The following is a 12,369-nucleotide window of genomic DNA, read 5'->3' as shown; positions in this document are numbered from 1 at the left end:
CAGTACCTGGGTAGTAGAGGCAGGAGGGCTCCTTGTGCCTGAATCCCTCATCTCTGTAATGGCCATGCTGTCACCAGCACCACCCAGGTGAGACATCCACCGTGGCTCTTCTGCTCCTGGCTGCTAGTGGCCATGGAAAATGTCAGAGTAAAACTTCCTTAAGGGCTTTATCCTAAGGAGGCTGGAACTGGCCTGTGGCTCCAAAAGCTATAAGGATGGAGAGCAGGGTCTGAGACATTTACACCCGCAGTGTGATCCCCTGAACTTCACCGATTTTGGAGATGCCACAAAAAGAGTAACCACACCCTGGCAAGTGCCACGAGCCCAGAGTGCACGTGCACGGAGGGACATCCCCACGCTCAGTGCCTGAGCCGTATCAGAGATAAAAAACCCATTGGCATGACCTAGGAAGGAGCTCTCAGCCTCCAGCTCCTCATCCAGGAGATTAGCCCAGCCAGCCTGTTTGCTTTCTTTGCCCTAAAGCACGCGAAAGCCCAACAAAACAGACTTTGTTTACTGCTCGTCCTGTAAACCGCTTAGGCGGCCGGAGATGAGCCGAAGGCTTAGACAGGCTGTGGAGCTCCAGCCAGATGTGGTTTCGGGTGGCCGAGCTTGGCACCTCTGAAACCTGAGGTTTATTAATGAAGGTGCCCACTGAACCAGAACGGGCTGTTGTAATTACCTCCACTGCAGCATCCCCTGCTCCTGGGCCGGGTGCTGCTGCCACGGCCCCGCTGCGAGCGCCCGGCCCAGCGGACACGGAGTCTTGGGGAGGTGAGGAAATAGGTTAAGGTCACTCCCCACGATGACAGGTCTACGGCTGCGTTGGATGGCTGGGGAGAGATAACAAACCAACAGGGGTCACCCCCGATAACAGATGAAAAGGCTCCAGAGGAGAGGAATAATTACATGTGAAGGGCAATGGTTTCCTCCCAACAACAAGCTCTTTGTCAGAGCCCTCCTGCTCCAAGGATGCTCCAGAGAGGGATCAGCCATGGCCGGGCAGCGCAGAGCTGCCTGTGTGTGGAGTGAGCACTGGGCCTGAGTCTCCTTCCCTGCAGCCCAGATAGAACCTTCCAGGTTCAAATCAGCGTGAGGAGCAGTGAGGAGAGGTGCCCTCCTCCCAGAGCACCTGCAGTGCATCTCCACAGGTTGATCCCAATTCCTCTCCCACTTGCCACCCCTGGATGAGCTCTGCTGTGCTCGGGAAGTAATGCTGGGCTGTGCTTGGTCATGAGCAGCTGAAGAGCACACAACCAAGAGCCCATAGCAGAGAGACCGGAGAAGCCACCACAGCTGAGGACCAGAAAGGAGTCTACAACAGACTACCAGGCTGGTGGCAACCAGGTAGGCACAGCACAGCATCCAGGAGGTGGTCATGGAGCCTGGGGACTGCAGGACCTCTGCAGGGGACCTGGTGTCCCTCCCCAGAGGGAGAGATGACATGTCATCCTCTTTCCCCAAAGCACAGCCCCCATGGATAGCAGTCAACACCTTGCCAAGGAAACACTCACTGGGAGCTTTTCACACCTGGTTTTGTCACTTGAACTTTCACGCCAATGAATAGCTGTGACCTCAGGAGGAGAATGTATCAGCCATATTTCCCAAATATCAGCAAATTGTGTGAGAGAAAGAGATATGTTAAGGGGGCAGACTGCTCAAACCATTACCATCCTTCTAAGTACCACTTAGCTGAACCGTTAAAAAGATCCAGGGCTCCCAAAGACAATTAAGCTCAAGGGAAGCCATAAATCTCAATAAACATCAGGCCAAGTTTTCTTCACTGCTTGAAACAACAGATATAATTTCATTGGTTACTGAGCTCATGCTCCCAAAGGGATTTCAGATAAAAAGCCACTTATTCAAAACACCAAACCCAGGCTTCTCCTGTCTCTCAGGCTACCAAGGGGTCAGATTTCCCAGCATGGGAACATGTGCACTGCAGTCTGCAGAGGTGGAGCTTGACTGGAAAAAACCTCTGCAGATTTATGATGTCTGCAACACGGTGCTGCAACCTGCTGCCAAGGCCAGGCCACCTGTACCTGCATGTGAAGGTGGCCCTTCCCCATGGGAAAGGACCTTGCTGCTGGAGACAGCCCTCCATCCTCAGCTGCTGTGGTGAGCAAGCAGTGAACAGTGGTAGGACATGGACCTGGTGAAAGCAGACCTGGTGGAGGACCTCTACTCTGGGTCTGTGTACATGTACCCAGGGGCCAAGGTCACACACAGTCAAGGCTGGAGGGAACATGTCCTGTATCTCAAAGCTGGATGCCACCCTTGCCTCCTTATCTCCAACATACTTGAGGAGCCTAAATAAGCAACACAGAGCACATCAGCTCTCCTTGCTGTCCCAAGAGCAGCCTGGCAGCTTGCCCTTGTGCCATAACCAGCCTACCCTGTCCATGTGCTTTTCCCTGAGGAGATCAAAGCGTTTTCCAGCACAAACTCCATGCCAAGGAAGCACACACCAGCCTGAAGCCTGCACGCCAGCCTTGCAGGGGTTTTTTTCTGGCAGGTTTTGCATTCACAGGGCTGGGGCCCTGGTTTTGACAGCTCCTCTGCAAGGTCGCTCCATTCACCAAGAGCTGCTTCCGTGTGCTTTGATTTAAGTTCTTGCATGCTTCTTGTATTGATTTCTCTCAGATGTATTTTATGGGGAATAAGCACTCAAACCAGAAGGCCAAGACCTCCTGCCTTGTGCACAGCATAGTAATGTATGAGCTCCTCCTCATACTCATTCCCTGGCTTTCCCTTCCCTGCTCCCCACTTCTCTCACCTTTTATTTAATCCACTTTCAAACGCACTGGGGTGAAGGATGGCAAATGCATGAACACGTGAGGTTTCTCTGCTCTGGATGCTTAACTCAGTGAGCCAAGCAGGGGATGGCTTCAGGAGGGCTGTCTTTAGTTGCAAGCAGAAGGACTTGTTCCAGCTATTCTCAGGAGCTTCAGCTGCAAAGGTCTTTCCCAGCTGGCAGAGATGACAGCAAGCACCCACCAGCTGTGGGCACCCCAACCCCAGGAGTCCTGCCTGGCCTCGGGAGGAAGGCAGCAGCCTGGAGCCTCACATGCAGGACTCTCCTCCCCATTCAGCCTCTGAAACCTTGATTCCTCCATCACATGCCTCTGGGGTCTCCCTGGCCACTGGACAGTGCTTTGAGAGCCTCAGGAAGCATTAAGCACATTCAGTTCTTACTCATGATAAACACACTCATTACTTAGAGCCTAAAAGCTGAAGATAGTAAAACAAACTCAAACCTGAACTTTTCTGCCCAAGCTCTACCCTTCATTACAATTCCTAAGTGCCCGGGAAAGCAGCGGGGAATTTGTCCTCAAACTTTCTTTGCTGTCTGTGCAGCCTCTCTGGGGCCAAACACATCCAGATATCCCAGGGAAGGCTCTTCTGCTGGCTGCAAATCTTCTGACCTCAGAAGAAGTGGAGACGCACAAGGTCTCGGGGGACTATTGCGGTTTCCAGCCCAGTGGCTCATCAGCATCCAAGACATGTGCTCTGGGTCTGCTGCATCCTGCCCAGCTAGAGGTGACCTTGGCCCTGCATCTCTGACATCCCAGTTAAACCCCAGACTCAAGGTAAGTCATGGTCAGAAACAGCAGCACGTTTCAGGAAACAAAACCTCAACAGACTCGAGGGACACTTTTTCCTGCAGTAGTAAATAAACAGTGATCCCTATTGCCAGCATCAGGTTTCCCAAAATCCTGAATCCAGATTGCTGAAGCAAGGACAGTGTCATAAAACTGAGGAATCTAAAAACCTTGCACAATGTATTTTCATCTGATGATGTAAGCCTAGCTAAGGAGTCAGGACTTGGAAGGCAGCCCTCTCTCTGCACACAGGAGGAATAAAACCATTATTATTGTTTTTCTCAGTGAACTGCAAAGCCTGTTTTTAAGTGAAACCTGAGCTTCCCATCTCATCACGTGCTTCCAGGAGCTTGAGCTTTCAGAAGACCAAATACTTTGAAACTCTGGATAAGACCATTAGAGTTGCTTAATTTCCTTTATGTCCATCTGTTTCAGTTCAGCTCAGTTGCTTCTGTCCCAGACAAGACATTTGGCTCTTCTAAATAAATCTTATAGCCCATTTGGATTAAAGACTTTCTGATGCAGCCTCTGAATATAATCCCTCTGATTTGCATTTCAAAGAAATTGAGTTAAAACCTAGTAAGAACCATACACGGAGTGCTTGGAATTGCTCGGGTATGTGAAGCACTCACGAGGTCCCATATGGATAATGGTGCTTTTGTTTTTAATTTCTCGTGAACTCCTGGGTTCCTACGGCTGTGGTCGCACCAGGCACACTCTGGGGCTTTCAAAGCAGACAGGGTGCAAATACAATTGACTGGTTTCGCTGTTGTCCAAGGCTTGAGGCTTGCACCCGAGAAACTGAGAAGGCTGCAGAGAAAGTGTGAGACACGCACAGAAACTCTGAGGCAACAGATGCCACCGCGGTGATAGCGGAGGATGAATGACAAACAACATCCGAGCTCAATCAGGTTCAGTGTTATTCTGCTCATTAGCTCTTAATAGGTCCTTTTCACAGGGAGGGAGACACGGGTCTGTGCTCGGGCAGCAGCGCAGGGCGCGCTCCAGCAGCGACCGCGGCACATCCATCACCCCGAGGGGCAGAGCCCAAGGGGGCTTCGTGGTGCTTTCCCGAGGCTGCTCAGCCTGGAAACATTCTCTCATTTTTCTGCAGGAGAGCCCGGGTCACGGGGCGCCCGGGTGCTATTCCTGGCAGTGACGCAGCCTCTGCCTTCCCCGGCAAGTGCTTTTCCCCTTGCCATGTCCCAGGGTACCTGTCTGAGCGACGTGCCTCGCGAAAAGGTTGAGACACGCTCCGAGATTGCCCAGATAAGCAGCCCCGTGGGAGGGTTCCCGCAGCTGGGAGGGTTCCCGCAGCTGGGAGGGTTCCCGCAGCTGGGAGGGTTCCCGCAGCTGGGAGGGTTCCCGCAGCTGGGAGGGTTCCCGCAGGCAGCAGCCCAGGGGCTCCCGAGGGCAGGACGTGCTGTGGCTGTCCCACCAACCCTCCCCAATCCCACCAAACCAAAACACTTGCATTTTGATGAAGGTGGAGACAGTTGTGCTGGTGAAGTGTGGGAACAGCCTCTTCCCGTTTTCTCACCTTCAAAAGTCCTGGAAAAAAAAGAAAGAAGAAAACTTAGACCATGATTTCAAGATCTCCAAGGAAAGCCTTGTTCCACCACCAGTGCTGCCCATAGCATCGCTGTGCTTCAGCTAGCATGGTGTCCTGGTTTGAGCACTAAACTGTGACATTTGGGGTTCAAGAGGGGGTTTCCTGGGCCAACAGAGCCCTTCACAACCTCCTTTGGCAACATACCCATAAGTGGAATGGACACAGACACGTTGGCAAACCTCCAAACACCCTCCCACAGGCCCCAGTATTGTTACCTCCTCTGTGTGATGGGAAACTGAGTCACAGAGCAGGTAGGTGGCTTGGATCTTAGCCCTATAGATTACAGGGCTACAGTAGAGGATTAGATCCACAGCACACAGAGTAGTGCAGACAGGAATCCCAGCTGCTGGGGCAAAGCAGACACCCACACTCCTAATAATGATAATCATTAATTACGTGGGAGGAAGAAGGGACAGAGCAGAACTGCCCCAGCTTGAACCCTTACCCAGAAAAACCTCATTTTCTCTGGGTGAGAAGAGCCTCAGTTGTTTACCATTGAGGAGCAAGGGCAGAAAGAAGCTGGTCCCAGCACAGACCATCACTCCCTCTGCTACTGCCTCAGCTCCAGATGAAGTAGCTCCAGGGACATTACAGAGCCATTAAAAGCCAAATTCATTTCCAGGGCTGAAACCAACTGCCCGTAATACAGTATCTTCTGCAGCTGTGGTTCAGTGTGGCACCTGAGAGCTGTGAGGTTAATGACACAGGGCTGTCAGCAGCCTTAATTATATTCCCATTTTTCCAGCCCCTGATTAGCTTTAGAGCTCATCTGGTGTCAGAAATTTGGTGCCTAAGCTTTGACAAAAGTGTTTCATTATTACTTAATAAATGAGCAAAGAGGGAGGGCACGTCTTTAAGCTCTGGCTTGTAAAAGCTTCCACCTTTTTTTAGCCATTTTTAGTTTAACCTCACAAAAGCTCCCCTACCTCAGCCACTTTGGGTTCCCCCATTCCCAATGTCCAGCCAGAAGCCCCCTTCTCACTGCCAGGAGCCCCCACACAGAGGGGCTGGCAAAGCCCACCCTCCTGCTACCCCCAAACCTGCCTCCAATTCCCCCATAAATGTGCTCTGTTCAGCTGTCAGCTGATGGCCAATTAATAACAATCATTTATTACTGTTATATCACCTCTAAAGTGGGCCAGATGTTTGCAGGGGGGGGAGGGGGGGGGGAATAAATTTCAAATAATAATAATAAAAGCACAAGCTTCAAATCAAAAGCTCCAAATGGCTTAAAATCTCAAGCAGAGCTTAGATTCTTCTTGAGATTCAATTTTCTCCAGTCCTCAGTGAAGTTAATTAGCTTGAATTTTAATAAAAATGGTGAGGAGGAGCAGGTGGTATATTTTAGCTCCTTGTCTAAAAGCACAGTGAACCCCACAGTCCATCACAAGCCCCACTGTGAGTGTTGAACCACCAGCAGCTTCCCTGTCTGTGCTCAAACCCAATTGAAACCAAATTCCTGGATACTTATCCCAAAACCTTTCTCTGTGTTCCTTTTGCAGGGAATTTCTGGAATGAAGCCAGGGCAGATACTCACAAAATATTATACTAGTGCTTGGGACTCAATGGATGGATGAGATTTTCAAAATCAATGGCTGGTTCTTCAGCACCATGAGTTGGATGCTCTCTTCCACCTGGCCGTGGAGTCAACCCCCCAAATCCTTCCTGTGCTTATGAGCATCAGTACCAACATTTTCCCTGTTTCTTTGAAGACAAGACAGACCCACCCAGAGGAGCAGTCACATGTGGTTGGGTTTATGGTGCAGGTTAGTTGCTAGTCATTCCCTGGGCTTGGCCATTTCCATGATAGTTGCTTGAGCTGAGGACATTCTCAATTACTTTATCCTTGACCTGTGATCAGTTGGAAACCACAAAAGTTTCCAGCAACATCAACCACTTAATGTTTAACTTCTGCGTTAGCTTCTGGAGACTGATATGATACAATTTAGGCTTTTCAAAGACAACTTGGCTCTAAGGAACTGACTGCAAATCATTAGCAGGACTGTTCTCACCATGGTTCTTTGCTTTTTAATTGCCAAGCGGAGAGTCATGAAACGTTCATAGTGAAAAGCTGCAACCACATGAAATTTGCTTCACTTGAGGTTTCTTTCCAACAGAGCAGCGGGTGATGGAAACCAGGTTGATATTAACAGAGCCACTTCCAGTGTCTCCAGTGGTGCCAGGGCTGGAGCTTGGCTTGGAAGACTTCCAGAGGCCAGAGATGGACAAGGAACAATTGCTTTTAATTAATGGCCTCAGTTCAGCAGAGAGCATCTGAGCAAGTGGGATGGGATATTTTTGGCACAGTCCCCACCTCCCTCTATAGAGCTCTGCATGTATCTGTCATGTCTGGGACCTGTTCCCATAGGCTGAGGGTACCAAAACAGGCTCCATGAGAAGGGGGCTGTGGGGGAGGGCCATGACTTCTGTGTATCCAGCTTTTGTATTATTCCTGTCTCCAGGAATACCTAAAACTGTTGAAAACAATCCATCTTTCTCCACTTCCCTTCCTCCTGAAGGACATACCATTTGCTCAGAGGGAGACCACCAGTTGGAGCAGAAATTACCTTCCTCAGCCCAGCAAGGACAGCCAACGTGGTGTCACGGGATGTCCCTTTCTGAGGTGGTCAAACCCGCGGTGGGTCCCTCTGAACAGGGAAGGACTTTGGTTCCACAGCTCCCAGTCACCTCCCAGCAAGGAGCTGGTAATGCCAGCCCTGCCATGCCAAAACCAGCCCTTTCCCATCTCATTTCCAGGGCTGGGTAACACATGGCAGACAGCAAGGTTGGCAGCGGTGCTGCCGCACTGCTTGTTGCATCTAACCCACCCAGGCTAATAACAGTATTAATTACAACACACGGCCCCTTCTTCCCACTGTAAATCTCTATTAGCAATAAACTGGAAGGGCCATAAAAAGGAGTTTACAATGAACCCACAAGGTGATATGTGTCTGAATCCCTGGCTTTGTTGCAGCTGGCAATAAAGCCGTCTTTTATTACAGCATATACCCTGCCCTCAAGATAATGTACAAGGCCCAGGACTCCTCGAAGGAATGATGCAAAGCCATTTGTTGCACTTTGATTTGCTGCAAAGCCATGTGGAGGTGGGAAAGCAGAGGGATCCAGCTAACAGGCTCTAGTTGCTCCCTCGATCCCAGCCTGACACTGAATCACCGCGGTGCGCGGCACTGCGGAGTAATCACCTCGGTAATTTTACACCATAAATGTTCCTCTGCCCTGCAGGAGGGGAAACTCAAGTAAACATTATATATATATAGAAAAAAAAAAAAAAAGAACTTTGGGTTTGATTAAGAAACCCAAGGAAATCTCTCATGTGAGAAGGCAGTTCTAGGATAGTGAAATCTTGTGGTGGTGCGATGAGTGGGGGTTAATATTTAAGCTTCTGTTTTTGTTTATAGTAGTCAGGAGCAGATAATACTGAGTATCTTAGAAATAGGCACAGATCCATCCAGGGGCACGAGGTCCAGGCCTGGAAGAGATTTGTCAGTGTCAAAGTCCCAGGCAGGCAGATTCAAAAACAGGAAAAAAACCATAAAATAAAAAAAAGACATGTAAGGAAAGATTTACATTTGTAACTGGCAGGACATGAGAGAACCAGGCAGCCCAGCACACAAGTCCCAGTAAAGCTGTCCTGCTCTGCCTTCCCAGCATGCAGCAAAGTTGGGTGTGCTGGAAGGCAAACATCCCTGCTGCTTCACATCACTGCTTGGCACAATGTTCACCTTCCAGCCTGCTCCTGGTCCCAGGGTGAGATCCTGAAAACGGGCTCTGAAGTCCTTGGGCTTGCAAGACCCTTCAAGAGTCAACAACACACTCATTAATTCAAGTTCAGTTGAAGGCTGCTATAGACACCAGCATGAAATCATGGGGTTTATTTATTTCAGTGGTTAGGTATGATTGTTCTGAACTGCAATTCAACCCTCTTCTGTATCTCACAGTGTTAAAAGTAACAAGTCTATCACCTCTGGAGCCATTTCTCTGTCATTCGTACCCTTGCTGGAGCTACGGTGTTTAGCTGGAGGGCTTCATCTCTTGTAGACAGCCACCTGTCCATTATCTGTCTCCTCCACAAATAAAAGAAGTGCCTGGTGACTTTTTTTTTATGTCTATAAAAAGTAGCTCTCCCTCAGTGTTTGCAGTAAGGCTGGTGGCACCGTGTGAGGAGGAGGGAGAGTTTTTTCCAGAGAGCCTTGTACCTGGCTCCAACACTGTGGTTTGGACTTTCAAGCTGGAATTAAACTACACAGTGTCCCTTCACACTGCTGCCTTTATGCTGGCTGGAGCTGCTCTGAGGCATATTTCCCTTCTTGCTGTAAACACTCACAGTTTCAGGGCTGCTGCTGATCCAGTGTCTCCTCCCCTGTAGGATGGTGAAACCTCTCGGGGTTGCCAAATAAAAGGGGTGATTGATGCCCTCTGAGTGATGTGCTGTGCCCAGAGTGATGGGTTTTAAAAGCTGGCATCAGCATGTTCTGGACACCAGCTCTTCTCCTTACCCCAGCACAGCTCAGGCCCAAGCCCTGGACCCAACACCTCCAAGCTCCCACAAGGAGATCCAAAACCAGACCCAGCACAGGCTCCTCTCTCTGTGTGGCAGTGCCAGGCACAGGCAAGCATGGGACAATCACACCTAGGGACAGCATCACTGTCCTCTCCCAAACACTGCTGGCCACCAGCCCTGCTGGTACACAGGCCATGGCTGGTGGGGGCAGAGAGGGATGCCCAGGGCCTCCTAGATTCATCTGAAAACTGAGGCAGGTGCCACCTGATTTCCCAAAGTGACATAAATAGGTACCTGGAATGTGAGCTTTGGATTAAAAAATGACTCTGTCCACCACCAGGAATGGGACCAGTGGGCTTGGTTCTCCCTTCACTGTGTTTCTCCATCAGAAAGGATGGATAACCTGAACCTCCAACGAGGGGATAAATCCCCAGTGCAGGGTGATGAGGAGTGGGAGAGGGGAGCATCAAGCATAAGGGATGCTTAACCCTCCTTTCTGAAGAGACCACAGAGTCAAGTAGAAAACTGCAGTTGCTCATTTAGTATTCGAGGATTTGTATCCATGGTAAACAGCAGTGCTGCTGGCAATGACTTTCCTGGTGCAATCACACTCATCCCAACCCAGGGCACCCTCTCCTGTGCTTTTCTCTCCCCCAGTTAGAGCTTTTCTCAGTCGGACTTACCAGTCCAGGCACACTCTCACAGTCAAGGGGAGAAAAATAACGTGCTGGAAGCACTGGAGTACTGGGCCTGCAGATGAATATTCTGCAGATAAATTACTCATTGTTTTTTGTGGCTCTTCTACAGTGACAAAAAAGAAGAAACTGATGTAACAGGAGATATTAGCCAAGCCATCTGACTAACGCACCTCACTCCTGCTCGGTGACATCCAGCCACTCTCTTTGGTTTCTCCAGCCAGCCCCAGCTTGGGCTCTGCTCCCGCTGGCTGACCCAGGCAATAAAAGGGGCTCTGAGAAACCCCCAGAGATCCACTTCTGCAGCAGCCTCTGAACCCACCCCAGCTCTCTCCAAGGACACTGGGCTTCAGAGGAAGATGGGGAGCCCCAGTGAGGTGCCCCACCAGCCTGCAGCCAAGCTTGAAAGGGATCCTGGGTCCCTCCAGGGCCCTTTGCCCACTGGACTGTCCTTCCCTCTGGGCTGCACTTTCTCTCCACAGCTTCTGCTACTGAGAATGCCCAGTAGCCAGCAGGGCCATAACAAACATTACTCATCCACATCCAGTCCTTACCAGCTCCAGCTTCTATCCATCTTGCATGACACACATGTTTACCACCAGTGGAAGGAGTTTTATATATTTAATTATTTTATTTATTTATTTATACTTTATGGGGGTTTTTTTCCGCAGTGAGTGTCCCTGATTCTGGGGACAGAGGAGTTATTAACCACCACCTATTACCCTGCATAAATTCAGCTTCTGACTTGATGAGCGAGGAAATCTTTTCCCTGCTCTGTCCCTGTTTGTCTAGATGAGTGCTTGCATTCATCCATAAGGGAGCAGGAGAGGAACTGCTGGGTGAAAAGTGAGAATAAGGCAGACATGCACAGGCACATGGACACATGGGTTCATGCATATTGAGCTAGAAAAACACTGAAGCTTTCTAAATCTCCCCAGCAATCCTGCGCTAATCTGCTCAGTTGCAGTCACAAATATAACTCAGGGACAATAAATAAACTAACAGGAGTTAAATAAGTTCAGCTTCTTAACCTTTGGACAGATCAATCCCCATGTTATCTCATTTCTCCCTTGTCTCTCTCCATCCCCCACGTCTTGTTCCCTTCTTTTCCCTCCCACACTGTTGGGTAGCGCCGGGCAGACGGGGAGCAGGGCAAACACAGTGGTGGGAGCAGGTAGCTGGAAGCACGAGTGGAAGAACCAGATCTGAAAAACAATAAAAATCACTAAGCACTTCCTTTCTAAAATGGGGGTTTGTGTGTGTAAGTGTAGTGATGGGCTTCGCTGCAGGTCCTGTCTCTTCAGGAGGACAGAACTGGGTCTGTGTGTTTAGCAGTCCTGGGTTTAAAAGTTCTGGCTGTGTCTTCTGCCTGTCTCTGCCTGTGTTTCCCACTCTGAAAAGTGGGAACGATACAACCCAGGTGGCTGGGAGCTGAGATGTGGAAGGTGCCTGGTCCTGTGTGTGCATGAAAAGGAGTTCATCGTGTCTTCCTGCCCTTCACCATGACTCATGCCCTGCTATGACACACACACTCATGGGGAAAGTATGATGTGGCCAGGAGCATCTTAGCAAGCTGCTGCCCACAGGAATGGTCCCGTGAAGCTGCACTGCTTGGTGCATCCTCCTGGCACATATCTATCCCAAGTGGGAATGTCTCCCTTCCCAGCTGGATTCCTAGTTCCCTCAGGAATGATGCATCATCAGCCTTGTTGCTGCTGCTGCCATCTCAAGGTGTAGGCCACGGTCTTTTTAGATCTTTTCCAAGGTGGTCAATAAATAGAGCCACCACCTTCCTCTCCTGAATTCCAGGGAGGGCTGTTTCCTCTGAGCTGGGAAAAAAGAAGCTGCTTTGCAGACCCCCGCCCTCAGAAGATGAGTGGGAGGAAAACAGCAATGATGCACAACTGAAAAAAATTGAATTGTTCGAGCAAGTTCAAA

This window comes from Apus apus, chromosome 19, assembly GCF_020740795.1.
Source record: "Apus apus isolate bApuApu2 chromosome 19, bApuApu2.pri.cur, whole genome shotgun sequence".
In the NCBI taxonomy this organism is placed as follows: Eukaryota; Metazoa; Chordata; class Aves; order Apodiformes; family Apodidae; genus Apus; species Apus apus.
Note: the sequence above shows the minus strand (reverse complement) of the source record.